The sequence below is a fragment of the Aristolochia californica genome, unplaced genomic scaffold (genome assembly GCF_029961685.1).
Source record: "Aristolochia californica isolate CCGP_79_NKW_82.1479 unplaced genomic scaffold, dmAriCali1.0.hap1 SCAF_1, whole genome shotgun sequence".
NCBI lineage: Eukaryota > Viridiplantae > Streptophyta > Magnoliopsida > Piperales > Aristolochiaceae > Aristolochia > Aristolochia californica.
The window spans coordinates 26,144,366-26,163,214 of NW_027181770.1; positions in this window are offsets into that span (position 1 = coordinate 26,144,366).

An 18,849-nucleotide genomic window follows, 5' to 3' on the forward strand; every position below is an offset into this window, starting at 1 on the left:
AGGGAAAAAATTTCAAACAATAACAAATGTCAGTAAATAAAATTTATTCACACCCCACAAATGAACACAAAAGTTTAGTTGTCCATGTTTGGCAAATTCCACAAGTTGTTGACCCTAATAGCTTGTAATTCTAGAAAAAAGAGATTTCTTCCACACATCCTTTAAAAAGGGATATGCATGCTTGAAACATGTTAAAGATGCAAATGACATTTAGATCAAAACCTTTTAAAGAGAATAACAAACGCTCATTAAATTCTTAAGTGAACGAGCGGTGGGATATTTGCTCGAGTAAAACAAGCCATAATTTTGCTCATTTACAAAAAGCTAACCTGACAATCATAGATGATTGTAAAGTGATTTTTCATGCATAATATATTACCCTAAGAAATGACATATGGATTGGGAGTCAACACTCAATTAAAAATCCCCCGCCTTCCCCTTTTCCCGATGATTGCTAGACCTGATATATAAAAACTTAAAAGAGCTCACAATCCCTAAAAATTACAGACACTCTATGGAATTATCTCTCTCTACATTTGTTTATTGTGCAATTCCATTTTATTCGTACTCTTTTTTCCAGAAATCAAAACTTTTAGTTTTCGCTCTCCCTTCATCCCGTAAACCAAAAAGGCAAATAGGTCACAACAAATTGAAAATTAAAGAGTTAATGGAAAAAATTAAAAAAATAACAAATGTAATGAAAAAATTTTATTCACACACCACAAATGAACACAAAAGTTTTGTTGTCCAAGTTTGGGAAATTCCACTAGTTTAACCCTAACAGGTTGGAATTTTATAAGAAAGAGATTTCTTCCACGCATGCTTTAAAAATGGATATGCATGCTTGAAACAAGTTAAAGATGCAAATCATGTATGGATCCAAACCTTTTAAAGAGAATAACAAACGCTCAATAAATTGTACAGTAAACGTGCTGTGAGATATTTACCCAAGTCAAACAAGCCATTATTTTGCCCATTTTAAAAAACTGACCTAACGATCATAGATGATTGTAAAGTGATTTATCATGCGTAACGGGCTATATTACCCTAAGAAATGACTTATGGATTAGAGTCAACACTTTGTTAAAAATCCCTCGCCTCCCGCTTTTTCCGACGATTGCAAAACTTGATAAATAAAAACTAAAAAGAGCTCACAATCCCTAAAAATTACAGACACTCTTTGGAATTATCTCTCTCTATATTTGTGCATTGTTAATTTCCATTTTAGATGTTCTTTGTTTTCTTAAATCAAAACTTTGAGTTTTCACTCTCCCTTCATCCCGTAAACCAAAAAGGCAAATAGATCACAACAAAATGAAAATTTTAGAGTTTATGTATGGAAAAAATTTAAAACAATAACAAATTTACTTAAAGAAAATTTATTCACACACCACAAATGAACACAAATGTTTTGTTGTCCAAGTTTGTGAAATTTCACTTGTTCAACCCTAACAACTTGGAATTTTATAAGAAAGAGATTTCTTCCGCACATGCTTTAAACATGGATATGCATGCTTGAAACATGTTAAAGATGCAAATCACCTATGGATCCAAACCTTTTAAAGAGAATAACAAACACTCATTAAATTATCACGAGAACTTGCGGTGGGACATTTACCTGAGTCAAACAAGACATTATTTTGCCCATTTACAATAAGCTGATCTTACGATCATAGATGATTGTAAACTGATTTATCATGTGTAACGGGCTATATTACCCTCAGAAAAGACTTATGGATTGGGAGTCAACACTCGGCTAAAAATCCATTGCCTCCCTTTTTTCTCGATGATAGGAAAACGTGATATATAAAAACTAAAAAGAGCTTACAATCTCTAAAAATTAAAAACACTCTTTGGAATTATCTCTCCCTACCTTTGTGGATTGTGTATTTCCATTTTAGATGTACTCTTTTTTGTTAAATCAAAACTTTCAGTTTTCGCTATCCCTTCATCCAGTAAACAAAAAAGGAAAAAATATCACAAGAAAATCATAAAATTTAGAGTTTATGTATGGAAAAAATTTAAAACAACAACAAATGTGAGTAAATAAAATTTATTCAAACATCCACAAATGAAAACAAAATTTTTGTTGTCCAAGTTTGGGAAATTCCACTAGTTGTTGACCCTAAGAGCTTGGAATTTTATAAGAAAGAGATTTCTTTCACACATGCTTGAAAAATGGATATGCAGGCTTGAAACATGTTAAAGATGCATGTCCATACGAATCCAAACCTTTTAAAGAGAATAATAAACACTCATTAAATTCTCAAATGAACGTGCGGTGGGATATTTACCCGAGTCAAACAATCCATTATTTTGCCCATTTACAAAAAAGCTGACCAAATGATCATAGATGATATTAAAGTGATTTATCAAGCCTAACGGGCTATATTACCCTAAGAAATGACTTATGGATTGGAAGTCAACACTCAGTTAAAAATCCCCCGCTTCCCCTTTTCCCGACGATTGTATAACCTAATATATAAAAACTAGAAAGAGTTTACAATCCCCAAAAATTACAAACATTCTTTGGAATTATCTCTCTCTACATTTGTGCATTTTACATTTCTCTTTTAGATGTACTTTTTTTTCTTCAATCTAAACTTTGAGTTTTCGTTCTACCTTCATCCCATAAACCAAAACGGCAAATAGATCACAACAAAATGAAAATTTTAGAGTTTATGTTGGGAAAAAATTTAAAACAATAACAAATGTCAGTAAATAAAATTTATTCACACCCCACAAATGAACACAAAAGTTTTGTTGTCCAAGTTTGGCAAATTCCACAAGTTGTTGACCCTAAAAGCTTGGAATTCTAGAAAAAAGAGATTTCTTCCACACATGCTTTAAAAAGGGATATGCATGCTTGAACCATGTTAAAGATGCAAACGACATTTGGATCAAAACCTTTTAAAGAGAATAACAAACGCTCATTAAATTCTTAAGTGAACGTGTGGTGGGATATTTACCCGAGTAAAACAAGCCATAATTTTGCTCATTTACAAAAAGCTAACCTGACAATTATAGATGATTGTAAAGTGATTTATCATGCGTAATATATTACCCTAAGAAATGACATATGGGTTGGGAGTCAACACTCAATTAAAAATCCCCCGCCTTCCCCTTTTATCGATGATTGCCAGACCTGATATATAAAAACTAAAAAGAGCTCACAATCCCTAAAAATTACAGACACTCTATGGAATTATCTCCCTCCACATTTTTTTATTGTGCAATTCCATTTTATACGTACTCTTTTTTCTGAAATCAAAACTTTTAGTTTCGCTCTCCCTTCATCCCGTAAACCAAAAAGCCAAATAGGTCACAACAAATTGAAAATTATAGAGTTTATGGAAAAATTTAAAAAAATAACAAATGTAATGAAAAAAATTTATTCACACACCACAAATGAACACAAAAGTTTTGTTGTCCAAGTATGGGAAATTCCACTAGTTTAACCCTAACAGCTTGGAATTTTATGAGAAAGAGATTTCTTCCACACATGCTTTAAAAATGGATATGCATGCTTGAAACAAGTTAAAGATGCAAATCATGTATGGATCCAAACCTTTTAAAGAGAATAATAAACGCTCAATAAATTCTACAGTAAACGTGCTGTGGGATATTTACTCGAGTCAAACAAGCCATTATTTTGCCCATATTAAAAAACTGACCTAACGATCATAGATGATTGTAAAGTGATTTATCATGCGTAACGAGCTATATTACCCTAAGAAATGACTTACGGATTGGAGTCAACACATTGTTAAAAATTCCCCCCTCCCGCTTTTCCCGATGATTGCAAAACCTGATACATAAAAACTAAAAAGAGCTCACAATCCCTAAAAATTACAGACACTCATTGGAATTATCTCTCTCTATATTTGTGCATTGTGAATTTCCATTTTAGATGTTCTCTGTTTTCTTAAATCAAAACTTTGAGTTTTCGCTCTCCCTTCATCCCGTAAACCAAAAAGGCAAATAGATCACAACAAAAAGAAAATTTTAGAGTTTATGTTTGGAAAAAATTTAAAACAATAACAAATGTATTTAAAGACAATTTATTCACACACCACTAATGAACACAAATGTTTTGTTGTCCAAGTTTGAGAAATTTCACTAGTTCAACCCTAACAACTTGGAATTTTATAAGAAAGAGATTTCTTCCGCATATGCTTTAAACATGGATATGCATGCTTGAAACATGTTAAAGATGAAAATCCCCTATGGATCCAAACCTTATAAAGAGAATAAAAAACGCTCATTAAAATCTCAAGTGAACGTGTTGTGCGATATTTACCTGAGTGAAACAAGCCATTATTTTACACTTTTAGAAAAAGTTGACCTAATTTATCATAGATGATTGTAAAGTTATTTACCATGCGTAACAGGCTATATTACCCTAAGAAATGACTTATGGAATGGGATTCAACACTCGGTTAAAAATCCCCCGCCTCCCCCTTTTTCCCAACGATTGCAAAAGTTGATATACAAAAACTAAAAGGAGCTCACAATCCCTAACAATTACAGACACTCTTTGGAATTATCTCTCTCTACATTTGTCCATTGTGTTCCACTTTAGATGTACTCTTTTTTCTTATATCAAAACATTAAGTTTTCCCTCTTCCTTCATCCCGTAAAAAAAAAAAAGGAAAATAGATCACAACAAAAAGAAAATTTTAGAGTTGATGCATGGAAAATTTTTAAAACAATAACAAATATAAGTAAAAAAATTTATTCACACACCACAAAAGAACACAAAAGTTTTTTTGTCCAAGTTTGGGAAATTCCACTAGTTCAACCCTAACAGCTTGGAATTTTAAAAGAAAAAGTTTTCATCCCCACATGCTTTAAAAATGGATATGCATGCTTGAAACATGTTAAAAATGCAAATCACCTATGCATCCAAACCTTTTAAAGAGAATAACTAACGCTTATTAAATTCTCAAGTGAACGTGTTGTGGGATATTTACCCGAGTCAAATAACCATTATTTTTCCCTTTTACAAAAAGTTGACCTAACGATCAAAGATGATTGTAAAGTGATTTATCATGCGTAACAGACTATATTACCCTAAGAAATGACTTATGGTTTGGGAGTCAACACTCAGTTAAAAATCCCCTGCCTCCCCCTTTTCCCGACGATCACAAAACCTAATATATAAAAACTGAAAAGAGCTTACAATCCCTAAAAATTAAAGACACTCTTTGGTATTTTCTCTCTCTACATTTATGCATTGCACATTTCCATTTTAGATGTACTCTTTTTTCTTCAATCAAAGCATTGAGTTTTCGCTCTCCCTTCAAAAAAATTTAAAACAATAACAAATGTAAGTCTAGAAAATTTATTCACACACCACAAATGAACACAAAAGTTTTGTTGTCCAAGTTATGTAAATTGCACTCGTTGTTGACCCTAACAGCTTGGAATTTTAGAAGAAAGAGATTTCTTCCACACAAGCTTCAAAAATGGATATGCATTCTTGAAACATGTTAAAGATGCAAATCACCTACCGATCCAAACCTTTTAAAGAGAATAATAAATGCTCATTAAAGTATCATGTGAACGACTGGTGGGATATTTAGCCGAGTCAAACAAGCCATCATTTTGCCCATTTACAAAAAGTTGACATAACGATCATAGAGGATGGAAAAGTGATTTACAATGCATAATGGGCTATATTACCCTAAGAAAAGACTTATGGATTGGGAGTCAACACTCAGTTAAAAATTCCGTGCCTCCCCCTTTTCCCGACGATTGCAAAACCTGATATACAAAAACTAAAAAGAGCTCACAATCCCTAAAAGTTACAGACACTCTTTGGAATTATATCTCTCTTTATTTGTGCATTGTGCATTTCCATTTTGGATGTACTCTTTTTTCTTAAATCAAAACTTTGAGTTTCGCTCTCCCTTCATCCCGTAAACCAAAAAGGCAAATTGATCACAACAAAATGAAAATTTTACAGTTTATGTATGGAAAAAAATTTTAAAAATAAAAAATGTAAGTAAAAAAATTAATTCACACTCCACATATGAACAAAAAAAATTTGTTGTCCAAGTTTGGGAAATTCCACTAGTTCAACCATAACAGCTTGGAATTTTATAAGAAAGAGATTTCTTCCACACATGCTTTAAAAATGGATATGCATGCTTGAAACATGTTAAACATGCAAATCACCTATGTATCTAAACCTTTTAAAGAGAATAACAAACGCTCATTAAATTCTCAAGTGAACGGGCGGTGGGATATTTACCCGAGTCAAACAAGCCATTATTTTGCCCATTTACAAAAACCTGACCTAGCGATCATAAATGATTGAAAAGTGAGAATAAAAACACTCAGTTCAAAATCCCCCGCCTCCCCATTTTCCCGATGATTGCACAACCTGATATATAAAAACTAAAAAGAGCTTACAATCCTTAAAAATTACAAAAACTCTTTGGAATTATCTCTCTCTACATTTGTGCATTGTGCATTTCCATTTTAGATTTAATTTTTTTTCCTAAATCAAAACTTTGAGTCTTTGCTCTCCCTTCATCACGTAAACCAAAAAGGCAAATAAATCACAAAAAATTAAATAAATTTAAAGTTTATGTATGGAGAAAATTTAAAACAGTAACAAATGTTAGTAAAGAAAATTTATTCACACGCCACAAATGAACATAAAAGTTTGTTGTCCAAGTTTGGGAAATTCCACTAGTTGTTGACCCTAACAACTTGAAATTTTATAAGAAAGAGATTTCTTCCACACATGCTTTAAAAATGGATATGCATGCTTGAAACATGTTAAAGATGCAAATCACCTACGGATCCAAACCTTTTTAAGAGAATAACAAACACTCATTCAATTCTCAAGTGAACATGCGGTGGAATATTTACTCGAGTCAAACAAGCCATTATTTTGCCCATTTACAAAAAGCTGACTAATGATCATGGACGTTTGTAAAGTGATTTATCATGAATAACGATCTATATTACCCTAGGAAATGACATATGGATTGGGAGCCAACACTCAGTTAAAAATCCCCTGCCTCCCCCATTTCCCGACGATTGCAAAACTTGATATTTAAAAAAATAAAAAGAGCTTACAGTCCCAAAAAATTACAGACACTCTTTGGAATTATATCTTTCTATATTTGTGCATTGTGCATTTCCATTTTAGATGAACTTTTTTTTTTCTTAAATCAAAACTTTTAGTTTTCGCTCTCCCTTCATCTCGTAAACCAAAAAGGCAAATAGATCACAACTAAATGAAAATTATAGTGTTTATGTATGGAAAAAATTTAAAACAATAACAAATGTTAGTAAAGAAAATTTAATCACACACCACAAATGAAAACAAAAGTTTTGTTGTCCAAGTTTGGGAAATTTCACTAGTTAACCCCTAACAGCTTGGAATTTTATTAGAAAGAGATTTCTTCCACACATGCTTAAAAATGGATATGCTTGCTTGAAACATGTTAAAGATGCAAATCACCTTTGGATCCAAACCTTTTAAAGAGAATAACAAACGCTCATTAAATTCTCAAGTGAACGTGCGGTGGGATATTTACCCGAGTCAAACAAGCCATTATTTTGGCCGTTTACAAAAAGCTAACCTAGTGATCATCGATGATTGTAAAGTGATTTATCATGCGTAACGGGCTAGATTATCCTAAGAAATGACTTGTGAATTGGGAGTCAACACTCAGTTGAAAATTACGTGCCTCCCCCTTTTCCCGATGATTGCACAACCTGATATATAAAAGCTAAAAAGAGCTTACAATCCTTAAACATTACAGACACTCTTTAGAATGATCTCTCCCTCCATTCGTACATTGTGCATTTCAATTTTAGATTTACTTTTTTTTCTTAAATCTAAACTTTGAGTATTCGCTCTCCCTTCATCTTGCAAACCAAAAAGGCAAATAAATCATAAAAAATAAATAAATTTAAAGTTTTGTATGGAGAACATTTAAAACAATATCAAATGTTAGTAAATAAAATTTATTCACACATCACAAAATGGATATGCATGCTTGAAATTCCACTAGTTGTTGACCCTAACAGCGTGGAATTTTATAAGAAAGAGATTTCTTCCACACATGCTTTAAAAATGGATATGCATGCTTGAAACATGTTAAAGATTCAAATCACCTACGGATCCAATCCTTTTTAAGAGATTAACAAACACTCATTCAATTTTCAAATGAACATGCAGTGGAATATTTACTTGAGCCAAACAAGCCATTATTTTGCCCATTTATGAAAAGCTAACCTAATGATCATAGACGTTTGTAAAGTGATTTATCATGCGTAATGGGCTATATTACCCTTGGAAATGACATATGGATTGGGAGTCAACACTCAGTTAAAAATCCCCCGCCTCCCCCTTTTTCCCGATGATTGCAAAATCGGATATTTTAAAAAATAAAAAGAGCATACAATCCCTATAAATTACAAACACTCTTTGGAAATATATCTTTCTACATTTGTGCATTGTGCATTTCAGTTTTAGATGAACACTTTTTTCTTAAATCAAAACTTTGAGTTTTCGCTATCCCTTCATCCCGAAAACCAAATAGGCAAATAGATCACAACAAAATGAAAATTTTAGATTTGATGTATGTGAAAAATTTAAAACAATAACAAATGTAAGTAAAGAAAATTCATACACGCACCTCAAATGAACACAAAAGCTTGGAATTTTATAAGAAAGAGATTTCTTCCACACATGCATTAAAAATGGATATACATGCTTGAAACATGTCAAATATGCAAATCACCTGTGGATCCAAACCTTTTAAAGTGAATAACAAACGCTCATTAAATTCTCAAGTGAACATGCGGTGGGATATTTACCTGAGTCAAACAAGCAATTATTTTTCCCATTTACAAAAACCTGACCCAACGATCATATATGATTGTAAAGTGACTTATCATGCGTAAAGGGCTATATTACCTAAGAAATGATTTATGGATTGGGAGTCAACACTCAGTTAAAAATCCCTCGCCTCCCCTTTTTCTCGACGATTGCAAAATCTAATATATAAAAACTAAAAACAGCTTACAATCAAAAAAAATTATAGACACTCTTTGGAATTTTGTCTCTCTACATTTGTGCATGATGCATTTCCATTTTAGATGTACTCTTTTTTCTAAAATCAAAACTTTGAGTTTACGCTCTCCTTTCATACTGTAAACCAAAACGGCAAATAGATCACAACGTAATGAAAATTTTGGATTTTATGTACGGAAAAACTTTAAAACAATAACAAATGTTAGTAAAGAAAATTTATTCACATAGCACAAATGATGACAAAAGTTTTGTGGTCCAAGTTTGGGAAATTCCACTAGTTAACCCCCAACAGCTTGGAATTTTATGAGTAAGAGATTTCTTCCACACATGCTTTAAAAACGGATATGCATACTTGAAACATGTTCAAGATGTAAATCACCTATGGATCCAAACCTTTTAAAGAGAATAAAAAATGCTCATTAAATTCTCAAGTGAACGTGCGGTGGGATATGTACCCGAGTCAAACAAGCCATTATTTTGCCCATTTAAAAGAAGCTGACCTAACGATCATAGATGATTGTAAAGTGATTTATCATGCATAACGGGCTATATTACCCTAAGAAATGACTTACGGATTGGGAGTCAACACTCAGTTAAAAATCCCCCACTTTCCCCTTTTCCCGACGATTGCAAAACGTAATATATAAAAACTAAAAAGAGTTTACAATCCCCAAAAATTTCAAACACTCTTTGGAATTATCTCTCTCTAAATTTGTGCCTTTTGAATTTCCATTTTAGATGTACTCTTTTTTCTTCAATCAAAACTTTGAGTTTTCGGTGTCCTTTCATCCCGTAAACCAAACCGGCAAATAGTTCACAACAAAATGAAAATTTTAGTGTTTATGTAGGGAAAAAATTTAAAACAATAATAAATTTCAGAAAAGAAAATTTATTCACACCCCACAAATGAACACAAAAGTTTTGTTGTCCAAGTTTGGGAAATTCCACAAGTTGTTGACCGTAATAGCTTGGAATTTTATAAAAAAGATATTTCTTCCACACGTGCTTTAAAAAGGGATATGCATTCTTGAAACATGTTAAAGATGCAAATCACCTTTGGATCAAAAATTTTTAAAGAGAATAACAAACGTTCATTAAATTCTCAAGTGAAAGTGCGGTGGGATATTTACCCGAGTATAACAAGCCATAATTTTGCCCATTTACAAAAAGCTAACCTAACAATGATAGATGGTTGTAAAGTTATTTGTCATGCGTAACGGGCTATATTCCCTAAGAAATGACATATGTATTGGGAGTCAACACTCAGTTAAAAATCCCCCGCTTTCCACTTTCTCCGACGATTGCAAGACTTGATATATAAGAACTAAAAAGAGATCACAATCCCTAAAAATTACAGACACTCTTTGGAATTATCTCTCTCTACATTTTTTCATTGGGCATTCCCATTTTATATGTACTCTTTTTTTTTAAATAAAAACTTGTAGTTTTCGCTCTCCCTTCATCCCGTAAACCAAAAAGGCAAATAGATCACAACTAAATGAAAATTTTAGAGTTTATGTAGGGAAAAAATTTAAAACAATAAAAAATGTTAGTAAAAACATTTTATTCACACACCACAAAAGAACACAAAAGTTTTGTTGTCCAAGTTTGGAAAATTCCACAAGTTTAACCCTAACAGCTTAAATTTTATAAGAAAGAGATTTCTTCCACACATGCTTTAAAAATGGATATGCATGCTTGAAACATCTTAAAGATGCAAATCACCTTTGGATCCAAACCTTTTAAAGACAATAACAAACGCTCATTAAATTCTCTAGTGAACGTGCTGTGGGATATCAACTCGAGTCAAACAAGGTAATATTTTGCCCATTTAAAAAAACTGACCAAATGATCATGGATGATTTTAAAGTGATTTATCATGCGTAACAAGCTATATTACCCTAAGAAATGACTTATGGATTGGGAGTCAACGCTTAGTTAAAAATCCCCCGCCTCCCCCTTTTTCCATCGATTGCAAAACCTGATATATAAAAAGTAAAAAGAGCACACAATCCCTAAAAATTACAGACACTTTTTGGAATTATCTCTCTCTACATTTGTGCATTGTGAATTTCCTTTTTAGATGTACTCTTTTTTCTTAAATCAGAACTTTGAGTTTTCACTCTCCCTTCATCCCGTGAACCAAAAAGGTAAATAGATCACAACAAAATGAAAATTTTAGAGATTATGTATGGAAAAAATTTAAAACAATAACAAATGTACGTAAAGAAAATTTATTCACACACCACAAATGAACACAAAAATTTTGTTGTCCAAGTTTGTGAAATTCCACTAGTTCAACCCTAATAGATTGGAATTTTATAAGAAAGAGATTTCATCCCCACATACTTTAAAAATGGATATGCATGCTTGAAACATGATAAAGATGCAAATCACCTATGCATCCAAACCTTTTAAAGAGAATAACAAACGCTCATAAATTCTCAAGTGAACATGCTGTGGGATATTTACCCGAGTCAAATAACCATTATTTTGGCCATTTTCAAAAAGCTGACCTAACGATCATAGATGATTGTAAAGTCATTTATCATGCGTAACGGACTATATTTCCCAAAGAAATGACTTATAGCTTGGGAGTCAACACTCAGTTAAAAATCCCCCTCCACCCCCTTTTCCCGACAACTGGAAAACCTGATATACAAAAACTAAAAAGAGCTCACAGTCCCTAAAAATTGCAGACACTCATTGGAATTTTATCTCTCTATATTCGTGCATTGTACATTTCCATTTTAGATGTACTCTTTTTTCTTAAATCAAAATTTTGAGTTTTAGCTCTCCCTTCATCCCATAAACCAAAAAGGCAAATAAATCACAACAAAATGAAAATTTTAGAGTTTATGTATGGAAAAAATTTTAAAAAATAACAAATGTAAGTAAAAAATTTTAATTTACACACCACAAATGAACACAAAATTTTTGTTGGGTATGGGAAATTCCACTAGTTCAACCCTTAACTGCTTGGAATTTTATAAGAAAGAGATTACTTCCACACATGCTTTAAAAATGTATATGCATGCTTGAAACATGTTAAAGATGTAAATCACCTATGGATCCAAACCTTTTCTAGAGAATAACAAACGCTCATTAAATTCTCAAGTGAACGTGCGGTGGGATATTTACTCGAGTCAAATAAGCCATTATTTTGCCCATTTACAAAAAAGTTGACCTAATGATCATAGATGATTGTAAAGTGATTTATCATGCATAACGGGCAAGATTACCCTAAGAAATGACATATGGATTGGGAGTCAACACTCAGTTCAAAATCCCCCGCCTCTCCCTTTTCCCGATGATTGCACAACCTGATATATAAAAACAAAAAAGAGCATACAATCCTTAAAAATTACAGACCCACTTTGGAATTATCTCTCTCTGCATTTGTGCATTGTGCATTTCCATTTTAGATGTACTCTTTTTTCTTAAATCAAAACTTTGAGTATTCACTCTCCCTTCATCTCGTAAACCAAAAAGTCATATAAATTACAACAAAATAAAAAAATTTAATGTTTATGTAAGGAGAATATTTAAAAGAATAACAAATTTTAGTAAAGAAAATTTATTCACACACCACAAATGAACACAAAAGTTATGTTGTCCAAGTGGGAAATTCCACTAGTTGTTGTCCCTAACTGATTGGAATTTTATAAGACAGAGATTTCTTCCACACATGCTTTAAAAATGAATATGCATGCTTGAAACATGTGAAAGATGCATATCACCTACGGATCCAAACTTTTTAAGAGAATAACATACACTCATTCAATTCTCAAGTGAACATGGGGTGGAATATTTACTCGAGTCAAACAAGCCATTATTTTGCCCATTTACAAAAAGCTGTCTTAATGATCATAGACGATTGTAAAGTGATTTATCAAGCGTAATGGGCTATATTACCCTAAGAAATGACTTATGGATTGGGAGTCAACACTCAGTTAAAAATCCTCCACCTCCCCCTTTTCCCAATGGTTGCAGAACCTGATATATAAAAACATACAAAGAGCTCACAATCACTAACAATTACAGACACTCTTCTGAATTATCTCTCTACATTTGTGCATTGTGCATTTTCACTATAGATGTACTCTTTTTTCTTAAATCAAAACATTGAGTGTTCGCTCTTCCTTTATCCCGTAAACAAAAAAGGCAAATAGATCACAACAAAATGAAAATTTTAGAGTTGTTGAATGGAAAAATTTTAAAGCACTAACAAATGTAAGTAAAAAAAAATTATTCATACACCACAAATGAACACAAAAGTTTTGTTGTCCAAGTTTTGGAAATTCCATTAGTGCAACCGTCACAGCTTGGAATTTTATAAGAAAGAGATTTCATCCCCACATGCTTTAAAAATGAATATGCAAGCTTGAAACATGTTAAAGATGAAAATCACCTATGCATCCAAACCTTTTAAAGAGAATAACAAACGCTCATTAAATTCTCAAGTGAACATGTTGTGGGATATTTACCCGAGTCATACAACCATTATTTTACCAATTTACAAAAAGCTGACCTAACGATCATAGATGATTGTAAAGTGATTTATCATGCGTAACGGATTATACTACCCTAAGAAATGACTTATGGATTGGGAGTCAACACTCAGTTAAAAATCCCCCACCTCCCCCTTTTCCCGATGATTGCAAAACCTAATATATAAAAACTAAAAAGAGCTTACAATCCCAAAAAATTATAAACACTCTCTGGTATTATCTCTCTCTTCATTTGTGTATTGTGCATTTCCATTTTAGATGTACTCTTTTTTCTTCAATCAAAACTTTGAGTTTTTGCTCTCCCTTCATCCCGTAAACCAAAAAGGCAAATAGATCACAACAAAATGAAATTTTTGGAGTTTATGTATCAAAAAAATTTTAAACAATAACAAATGTCAGTATAGAAAATTTATTCACACACCACAAATTAACACAAAATTTTGTTGTCCAAGTTTTGAAAATTCCACTAGTTGTTGACCATAATAGCTTGGAATTTTATAAGAAAGAGATTTCTTCCACACATTCTTTAAAAAAGGATATGCATTCTTGAAACATGTTAAAGATGCAAATAACCTACCGATCCAAACATTTTAAAGAGAATAACAAACGCTCATTAAATTTTCAAGTGAACCATCGGTGGGATATTTACCCGAGTCAAACAAGCCAATATTTTGCCCATTTACAAAAAGTTGACCTAACGATCATAGATGATGGAAAAGTGCTTTATCATGCGTAACGGGCTATATTACCCTAGGAAATGACTTATGGATCGGGAGTCAACACTCAGTTAAAAATTCCTTGCCTCCCCCTGTTCTCGACGATTGCAAAACCTGATATACAAAAACTAGAAAGAGCTCACAGTCCCTAAAAACTACAGACACTCTTTTGAATTATATCTCTCTACATTTGTGCATTGTGCATTTCCATTTTAGATGTACTCTTTTTTCTTAAATAAAAATTTTGAGTTCTCGCTCACCCTTCATCCCGTAAACCAAAAAGGCAAATAGATCACAACAAAATGAAAATTTTAGAGTTTAAGATTGGAAAAAATTTAACAAAAAAAAATGTAATTAAAAAAATTAATTGACACACCACAAATGAACTCAAAATTTTTGTTGTCCAAGTTTGGGAAATTTCACTAGTTCAAACCTAACTGCTTGGAATTTTATAAGAAAGAGATTACTTCCACACATGCTTTAAAAATGGATATGCATGCTTGAAACATGTTGAACATGCAAATCACCTATGGATCCAAACCTTTTAAAGAGAATAACAAACGCTCATTAAATTCTCAAGTGAACGGGCGGTGGGATATTTACCCGTGTCAAACAAGCCATTATTTTGCCCATTTAAAAAAATCTGACCTAACGATCATAGATGATTGTAAAGTGATTTATCATACGTAACGGCTATATTACCCTAAGAAATGACTTATGGATAGGGAGTCAACACTCAGTTAAAAATCCCCCGCCTCCTCCTTTTCCCGACGAATGCAAAACCTGATATATAAAAACTAAAAAGATCTTACAATCCTTAAAAATTAAAGATACTTTCTACATTTGTGCATTGTGCATTTGCAGTTTATATGTACTCTTTTTTCTTAAATCAAAACTCTGAGTTTTCGCTCTCCCTTCATGCCGTAAACCAAAAAAGCAAATAGATCACAACAAAATGAAAATTTTAGATTTTATGTATGGAAAAAATTTAAAACAATAACAAATGTTAGTAAAGAAAATTTACTCGCACTCCACAAAACAAGACAAAAGTTTTGTTGTCCAAGTTTTGGAAATTCTACTAATTAACCGATAACAGCTTGGAGTTTTCTTAGAAAGAGATTTTTTCCACACATGCTTTAAAAATGGATACGCATGCTTTAAACATGTTAAAGATACAAATCACATATGGATCCAAACCTTTTAAAGAGAATAACAAATGCTCATTAAATTGTCAAGTGAACGTGCGGTACGATATTTACCCGAGTCAAACAAGCCATTATTTTGCCCATTGACAAAAAGCTTACCTAATGATCATAGATGATTGTAAAGTGATTTATCATGCGTAACGGGCAAGATTACCCTAAGAAATGACTTATGGATTGGGAGTCAACACTCAGTTAAAAATCCCCGGCCTCCTCCTTTTCCCAACGATTGCAAAACCTGATATATAAAAAAATAAAAAGAGCTTAAAATCCCTAAAATTTACTGACACTCTTTGGAATTATATATTTCAACATTTGTGCATTGTGCATTTCCATTTTAGATGTACTCTTTTTTCTTAAAACAAAACTTTGAGTTTTCGCTCTCCCTTCCTCCGATAAACCAAAAATGCAAATAGATCACAACAAAATGAAAATTTTAGAGTTTATGTATGTAAAAAATTTAAAACAATAACAAATGTAAGTAAATAAAATTTTTACATACACCTCAAATGAACACAAAAGTTTTGTTGTCCAAGTTTGGGAAATTCTGCTAGTTCAACCCTAAAAGCTTGGAATTTTATAAGAAAGAGATTTCTTCCACACATGCTTTAAAAACGGTTATGCATGCTTGAAACATGTTGAAGAGGAAAATCATCTACGGATCCAAACCTTTTAAAGAGAATAACAAATGCTCATTAAATTCTCAAGTGAACATGCGGTGGAATATTTACCTTAGTCAAACAAGCAAATATTTTTCTCATTTACAAAAACCTGACCAAACGATCATAGATGATTTTAAAGTGATTTATCATGCATAAAGGGCTATAATATCCTAAGAAATGACTTATGGATTGGGAGTCAACACTCAGTTAAAAATCCCCCGCTTCCCCCTTTTCCCGACGATTGCAAAACCTAATATATAAAAACTAAAAAGAACTTACAATCCCAAATAATTATAGACACTCCTTGGAATTATGTCTCTATAAATTTTTACATGATGCATTTCCATTTTAGATGTACTTTTTTTCTTAAATAAAAACTTTGAGTTTTCGGTCTCCCTTCATACTGTTAACCAAAAAGGCAAATAGATCACAACCAAATGAAAATTTTAGAGTTTATGTATGGAAAAAATTTAAAACAATAACAAATGTTAGTAAAGAAAATTTATTCACACACCACAAATGATGACAAAAGTTTTGTTGTCCAAGTTTGGGAAATTCCACTAGTTAACCCCTAACAGCTTGGAATTTTATTAGTAAGAGATTTCTTTCACACATGCTTTAAAAATGGATATGCATGCTTGAAACATGTTAAAGATGCAAATCACCTATGGATCCAAACCTTTTAAAGAGATTAAAAAACGCTCATTAAATTCTCAAGTGAACGTGTGGTGGGATATTTACACGAGTCAAACAAGCCATTATTTTGCCCATTTAAAAAAAGCTGACCTAATGATCATAGATGATTGTAATGTGATTTATCATCCGTAACGGGCTAGATTACCCCTAGAAATGACTTATGGATTGGGAGTCAACACTCAGTTAAAAATCCCCCGCCGCCCCCTTTGCCCGATGATTGCTCAATCTAATATATAAAAACTAAAAAGAGCTTACAACCCGTAAAAATTACTGACACTCTTTGGAATTATCTACTTCTACATTTTTGCATTGTGCATTTCCGTTTTAGATGTACTCTTTTTTCATAAATCAAAACTTTGAGTATTCACTCTCCCTTCATCTCGTAAACCAAAAAGGCAAATAGATCTCAACAAAATAAAAAATTTAAATTTTATGTATGGAAAAAATTTAAAACAATAACAAATGTTAGTAAAGAAAATTTATTCACACACCACAATTGAACACAAAAGTTTTATTGTCCAAGTTTGGGAAATTCCACTAGTTGTTGACCCTAAAAGCTTGGAATTTTATAAGTATGAGATTTCTTCCACACTTGCTTTAAAAATGTATATGCATGTTTGAAACATGTTAAAGATGCAAATCACCTACGGATCCAAACCTTTTTAAGAGAATAACAAACTCTCATTAAAATCTCAAGTGAACATGTGGTGGAATATTTTCTCGAGTCAAACAAGCTATTATTTTGCCCATCAACAAAAAGATGACCTAATGATCATAGATGATTGTAAAGTGATTTATCATGCCTAACGGGCTCTATTACCCTAAGAAATGACTTATAGATTGGGAGTAAACACTCGCCTCCCTCTGTTCCTAAAGTTTGCAAAACCTAATATATGAAAAAATAAAAAGAGCTGACAATCCCTAAAAATTACATACACTCTTTGGAATTATATCTCTCTTCATTTGTGTATTGTGCATTTCCATTTTAGATGTACTCTTTTTTCTTAAATCAAAATTTTGAGTTTTCGCTCTCCCTTCATCCCGTAAAAAAAAAAAAGGCAAATAGATCGCAACAAAATTAAAAATTTAGTGTTTATGTATGGAATAAATTTAAAACAATAAAAAATGTAAGGAAAGAAAATTTACTCTCACACCACAAATGAACACACAAGTTTTGTTGTCCAAGTTTTGGAAATTCAATTAGTTCAACCCTAAGAGCTTGGAATTTTATAAGAAAGAGATTTCTTCCACACATGCTTTAAAAATGGATATGCATGCTTGAAACATGTTAAAGATGCAAATCACCTATGGATCCAAACCATTTAAAGGGAATAACTAATGCTCATTAAACTTTTAAGTGAACGTCTGGTGGGATATTTACCCGAGTCAAACAACCATTATTTTGCCCATATACAAAAAGCTGACCTAACGATCATAGATGATTGTAAAGTGATTTATCATGCGTAACGGGCTATATTACCCTAAGAAATGACTTATGGATTGGGAGTCAACACTCAGTTAAAAATCCCCCGCTTCTCCCTTTTCCAGACGATTGCAAAACCTGATATATAAAAACAAAAAAGAGTTTACATTCCCCAAAAATTACAAACACTCTTCGGAATTATCTCTCTCTACATTTTTGCATTTTTCATTTCCATTTTAGATGTACTCTTTTTTCTTCAATCAAAACTTTGATTTTTCGTTCTCCCTTCATCCCATAAACCAAAACGGCAAATAGATTACAACAAAATGAAAATTTTAGAGTTTATGTAGGGAAAAAATTTCAAACAATAACAAATGTCAGTAAAGAAATTTTTTTCACACCCCACAAATGAACACAAAAGTTTTGTTGTGCAAGTTTGGGAAATTCCACAAGATGTTGACCCTAAGAGCTTGGAATTTGATAAAAAAAAGATTTTTTCCACACATGCTTTAAAAAGGGATATGCATGCTTGAAACATGTTAAATATGAAAATGACCTTTGGATCAAAACCTTTTAAA